The sequence below is a fragment of the Dreissena polymorpha genome, chromosome 5 (genome assembly GCF_020536995.1).
Source record: "Dreissena polymorpha isolate Duluth1 chromosome 5, UMN_Dpol_1.0, whole genome shotgun sequence".
Classification (NCBI taxonomy): domain Eukaryota; kingdom Metazoa; phylum Mollusca; class Bivalvia; order Myida; family Dreissenidae; genus Dreissena; species Dreissena polymorpha.
In genome coordinates, this window is record NC_068359.1 from 88,311,373 (window position 1) to 88,318,305 (window position 6,933).

Consider the following 6,933-nt stretch of genomic DNA (forward strand, 5'->3'; position numbering starts at 1 on the left):
CTTACGATTCTGCCCATATATATAGCTATGAACGGGGAATTTAATAAAAATATGAGCTTGTTTAGTTGTGTAGTTTGGTTCATTTCTCGACATGCGGGAAGTTTTAAAACAAAAGTAGATTGAGGCGTTCATCCGTGTCTTACGCGCAAATTTCTAGTTAAAGTTGTGTCTCGCGAAACTCGAAAAGTAACGCTGCGATAACATTTTTTTACAGACATATAACGCATCAAGCAAACGTGCGCACTTGATCATTTTGGTTATGTTTAAATTGTTGCTCTAGTCTTTTTAGCCAAAAATGGCATTCTAATCTTGTGCAGCTCATTAATAAACTTAAAATTGTGGGTAGGTTTAAACATAAAAGAAGTTATGGCTCGTTTTTAAGTAAAATAATGATTTTAACTTGTGTCGCGAGTAACTAAAACGTATTACTGAAAGATAAATGCAACTTTCATGCGTATTGACCAACATGCGAATTGCGTCACTGGCTAATTTGGTGCACTGTCTTTGTATCAAATGTTTTATTATTATCCCTTGTGCAAAACAAATGGAAAAATAACGCCATGGCATATTGTTGCATATGAATCTAACTATCTGTTAGTTTGTTTACACTTAATATTCATATGATTATATTTATCACCTATAAATGTGTGCAGATGGCTATTTTGGGCATTTTTCTTAATTCGTCAAGTTTTGTGCCAATAGCGTAATTTGGTGCATACCTGTACGTGTGTCTTATGATTTTAATAATAATTTACATCCCGACTTAAATGGCATTTCGTGACATCATAACTTTAGACCCAATTGCCAAACTATCCAACAAAACACCGAGTACATACTTATTTAAAAAGTGATCAGCAATTCGAACACAATCGTTATATTGAAATCAGCTGAAGATAGTGAAATCCTAATGAAATCATATTCAATTTTCATAAAATTGAATTAAGTTGCTGTTTAAAGCACACGTTCAACGACCAGAACTTTTCACATATACTGTCATCTAACAAACGATCAGATTGTTTATTTCATTGTTTGAAGATCGGATTGTACGAGCTTTCAAGCAATCTCTAAAAATTCATACGAATTTAATAAAGCCAATATCGTTAAACAGTTCCGAATTTTTATTTGAACAAACATTGATATAAAGCTACACCTTTTGATAACGAGTGTCTGTATCAAACGGGTCCTAGATATAAGAGGCTTTCATAACAAGCATTTTGTAATAACCTAAATCGGTTTGTCACATATGTATACACTGTATCGAAAATGTATTATTGCCAGCAAATATTATACAATTGAAAGTAGATATTCTTTAAAAGTTTGAAAATATCTAATTCAAAACGCTTTAGATATAGTATTTTACTTCAATGTTCGAATCGACTTCTCTTATTTGGCATTATTTCACAAAGTATAACATGTGCAAGTAGTTGGTTCCCAAGTTTGTCTACACTTTTTAAATTATCAATGCTTCTCATAATTCGACTCGACTAGGAGAAAAATGCTCAGTTTGAAAGACCCATTCTCGTTATATACACTGTATATTAATAATTTCTTAATATACAACGCACGAAGTCGTACATTCCAAATAAAATTAAAGAATTAAGCGCGTGCGTCAAAAATAGTTTGCATTGTCCGATCATCTTCGATTCAATTTAACAAAACATATACTTAAGACGTATACTTGATTCAACATGATGTTTAAAGTTGATATTTTTTTCTGATCTGTATAAAATATCGTATGAATAAGTATCACAGTTGAAATAAGCTTAAAATGAAATAGTAAGTAATCTTTTATCGCATTTAAATAGACATATAAACATTAATAAATGTGATATATATGGCTAACGTCAAAAACCGTCACACATCACACACTGATGTTCGCGAAATAGACATTGTAACGTATAATTGAAAATGAAAATAAGTAAAATAATATTAATGGTAAATAATACACATTTTTTTCTCATATATTTGGAGTTGTACTAAGACATAGCTGTCATACTAACATTTGTCTCACCTATCGTTTCGTACAATATTGTATGTGAGCTATGTACTCGTCAAAGTATTTCCTCGTATTGTACAGAGCTCTGTTAACTAACCTAATATTACTAATAACACAATTATCTTTGTTACATCGGGGGAATTTTAGTATCCATAGGAGCGTCATAGTGTTGTCGATTAAAAATGATGAATTGTTAAAATCCCCGTAATATAATCTATATCTATTGCATAATGTATCAGAATATGATTTGCGTGGTGCATTTTCTACTTCAAATATCGACCCAGCAAACAATCTATATGGGACCCATATGGGTCCCATGTGGGCACCTATATGGGCCCCATGTGGGCTGCCAACATGGGACCCAGATGGGAAGTGCAACCGGGCTCCACATGGGTCCCATCTGGGCTGCCCCATGAAAGTATATGGGGCAGCCCAGATAGGACCCATGTGGAGCCCGGTTGCACTACCCATCTGGGTCCCATGTTGGCAGCCCACATGGGGCCCATATAGGTGCCCACATGGGACCCATATAGGTCCAACATGGGCATCCCTTTTACTCAATATGGGCTACATACAGGCAGCCCTTTTACTCAATATGGGCTACATTAGAGTAGCCCTTTTTCTCAATATGGGCTACATACGGGCAGTATTGTTCTAAATATGGGCTACAAACTGGTAGCATTGTATTCAATATGGGTACACAGAGCCTGTAAAATTTTGGACAACACATTAATGGAAATTCAGGTTATGTTAGAAATAATATGTAGGCTGCAAACATGAAATACTGTGTTCAAATTGAACATCAGACAAAAGATTCTTGTACATGTACTTCCAATTTCATTTTTTTAAATGTTTTATCTATTTCTTCTTGCTGGAACAGAGCGATATCAAAATGTTCAAGAGCTAAATATCATTATCCTGCAAGCAATACAAGGTTTTTGTTAAAAGACTTAAAAATTTATTAAAGTACTCTCAACTTTTATTCACATAAAGTATTACACACATATACATGGATACATACATAGCAGGAGGATCCCACGTTAACTATTCTACCAGAGAATTCTAAAATAATATGGTGATTCCTAACTTTTTGAATGTAACATCAGCAAAAATATTTTACATGAAGTTGCTAACGAAAACATGTTTCTATCTAATGTTCTATCCGCATGGAGTAATGTTACTCATAATCTATAAACCCAAACTAACAGTAAAACTATTTCATGGAACAATAAAGATATAACTTCAAGCAATAAGACGTTTTTCTATAACATTATATATGTTGACCAGTTATACAACTATAGAATTAAGGACTTCTATTATTTTGATATTTAATATATAATACATATACAGAATACCTTCAAGTATTTTCCTGATGTACTACACATTACTCAAAAGCATACCCATGCATATTAAATCTTTAACCAATACAAATAACACACCATGTACTCAAAGAACATTTGTAGAAAACATCAGAGCTCCAGATAAGGGCCGTACAGACGTAAATACGGCTTTTTCATGAAGGCTTACGCATTTATTTTTATGAACTGGACGTACAATTACGACTTTAATATCCCTTTTACGCATTTACGAAAAAAATCTGGCCGTACTGATACGTCGGTGTCAGCGCGGCATATTTGTTGGTCTCTAACCTAACGGCCTCTTTCATTAATTTAAATTACCGAAAAGTTGTAGACTGGGTTCCAGTATTATTATCTATTCTGTGGCGTGATTTCCGGTAACGTGTAAGCCCGTCAAAAACAATATGTCTGCGAGCATGGAAGGCCGGCTTAACCGAAAGCGGTTCAAATAAACACTTTGTTGTCATATAATGGCTACATACGGTCGTCTAACCATTCTGACATTCAATCTTTAAGCCCAGTTGAAGTGTTTGCTTGAGCGTTTAACTGTAATAGTTGGCAAAGTCTATGCCAACTTTGACAGTTGACTGCTAAAGCAATGATTCTTTTGAGATGAGACAGTGACATTGGTGTTCATTTACTTAGCTTACAAGTTGGCTTGTGTTTTCTTGTCAAGCAAAATAAAGTTATAGTATTTAGTCATGAGTTTTAATGTGTAGTTGTATTTGCATCATAATTCAGAATGGAAAACCTAATAAAGTAACTGTTTAAGAAGCAAAATATATTTATTATAATTGCTGCAAATGTTTCTGTAAAGTAAGGTATACACCCATCAATATCCAAGAACACGGGTAGTACAGTACTACCTGTATTTTTGGATATGGTAGTACAGGTACTAATTGATTTTCAGCGTTACTCCTTTTCTTTCTGTCAGTGGCAATACCGTTACTAATTTCACAAATCCTTATCTAGAGCTTTGAAACATACTTGCAAGACTAAACAAAATATTTTATAAACTAGAAATTAAAAACCCTGCAAAAAAATCCAAAACTCAAATAAATGGCAAATCCTTTTTCGAGAACAAGTCCATATTATTATCTTTGATATCTTCATACATTCTAGTGTTTTTCGTAATTGCACATGATATATATATATATATATATATGTCTTTTAAAACCTTCAAAACTGGAATGCTGTTTCTTCTTTTGCAAAGGAATATATACCATTTCATTTCCAGATAAAAAAAATTGTATGCTTTCTTAGAAGATGAGCCTTAAAGGAATGGTTTAGGATCAATGAAGAAAGAACTGTCAATTACATTGACAACATTGCTTAATATATTTGATAAAAAAGCTTGAACTATGCAGCAGTCCTAGAAAAGATGGATCGTAGCTTCATCACCAAGATGCTCTTCAAACTCATCCATTTGCTCAAATGTTCCAATTGGAAGACTGATGTTCTCTGGCAGTTGCATTGGCTCGTCATCAGTAGCTGACCTAGCCAAGAGCCGCTGCAGCATCCGCTTCATTTCCCTGTTCTCGTCTCTGATTGTTTCCAACACCGTTAAAATCTGTGTAACTGCATCTGAAGACAGAGTAAAAAAGAACTGTACCTAAAATTATGTTGACAATAATATAAATCACAGCTGGGTCTTATATAATTATATCGGATGTGTGCCGATATAACGGCGGTGGGCCCGATTTGTCCCAACAGCTGTTGTACGGCTAGGGCTGATTATAGCAACTTGCACCTATATGCCCGTCAACGTCAATTTGTTTCTTTTATTAGTAGAAGTATGTATTATTATAGATCACTAAATGACTGTGTATTTTTTTTTATTTTTTCAGTTGGATTATCTGTTTACATCATTTATTTATGTAATTAACTATCATTTAATAAGCAGTAATTCCAAAAATGAAATTATTTTAAGTTAAAGTTTCAAGCACAAAAATTAGTTACTTTGTCCTATAAACTGGGAAGGCTCTTCAGCTGGACTTAATGGGAGTGACCGGCCTCTGTCATGCACTGCTGGACATTCCTTGTAAAGACGATGTTGGCAAACCAGGTGGTGGTGAATATTTTATTTTCTGAAATAAATTTGTACAATAAACATTACGAAATTAATTATTTCCTAATACACAGACTTCTTAAATATTCTGCAAATATGTGTTTAAATAATCATTAAAATTTGTCCACAGGCAGACAACCTTGGCTTGCGTGCAAGTAATCAAAGACCTATAAAAGACATTATATTATAATATACGTTTCAATTAATATTATCAATGTATGAGATATGCAAGATTCTCATGCATTAGCATGATTACTAATTTAGTGTTTCATTTTGTCAGACATGCGCCTGTCTGCTATAAATAGTTTGTATTGAATTTTAGGCAGAATCAAGTTGAATTAAGCAGTCTAACTAAGAGATTGATCTATGGCGATAAACGAACGTTACGACTTACGTCGCGAAAATACATGACAAAGGCAAAGCGATGAAGAAATCTAATAATATGCAATTTAAATTATTAAACACACAGGCATTCATTGAAGTAACAGATAAATAAATAATGCGTGATCAGCAATATATATCTGATTTCAAAAGAAATATATAATTACGTGTATAATATCACAATTTAACAACTTACCGTTTCGAGTGTTTTTGTTTTGAATGTTTTCGCGAGGCGGAATTAACATCTGCGCATGCGCATATTATTTAAATACTTTATTTTTTTTGCGCGATTATTCAAATTGAAATTATCTCTTGAAAATAACTTCATATTAATCATAGTATATACATTATTTAAAACAAAGCCATATCAAAAACAGAATTTTCAAAAAAAATGTGCGCCCGATAGCTGATTTTGTCCTTTGTTGGGCGGCCCAAATGGGACCCGTATGGGACCCATATGGGCTGCATATTATTTGCTTATGCATTCATTTTATATTTTTGGGTAAAATATAAGCAGTTGAGATCAAGTTTGTCATACATATGTTTTAAGAAATTAGTTTTTAATCAAATAAAAGTTTATATCTTTTTCCTGATAGCGCAATAATATGGGACCTATATGGGACCCTTAAGGGCATTCCCATATGGGCTAACCCATATAGGTCCCAAATGACTCCCATTTGGGCTTACCCATATGGGTTTGCCCAGAAACAGCCCGGTAGCTGATTTTGTCCTTTGTTGGGCGGCCCAAATGGGACCCATATGGGACCTATATGGACTGCATATTATGTGCTTATCCATTGATTTTCTATTTTTGGGTAAAATATTAGCAGCTTAGATCAAGTTAGTCCAGCATAAGTTTTAAGAAATGAATTTTTAATCAAATAAATTCAAGTTTACATCTTTTTCATGATAGCGCAATAATATGGGACCTATATGGGACCCTTATCGCCATTCCCACATGGGCAGGCCTATATAGCTCCCAAATGACTCCCATATGGGACCCGTATGGGACCCATATGGGCCGCATATTATTTGCTTATGCATTGATTTTCTATTTTTGGGTAGAATATTAGCAGTTTAGATCAAGTTAGTCCTACATACGTTTTAAGAAATGAGTTTTTAATCAAAGA

General features: G+C 33.8%; 1 long non-coding RNA gene across 1 annotated transcript; it reads right to left on the reverse strand.

Annotated features, from left to right (window-relative positions):
* Positions 1 to 4,529: 4,529 nt before the first annotated feature.
* On the reverse strand, positions 4,530 to 6,057 carry LOC127881507 (uncharacterized). Its single transcript, XR_008050104.1, has 3 exons — positions 6,000 to 6,057; positions 5,314 to 5,441; positions 4,530 to 4,938 (listed from the first exon to the last, which is right to left on the reverse strand). It is a non-coding gene; the product is annotated as an uncharacterized LOC127881507 (long non-coding RNA).
* Positions 6,058 to 6,933: the final 876 nt, after the last annotated feature.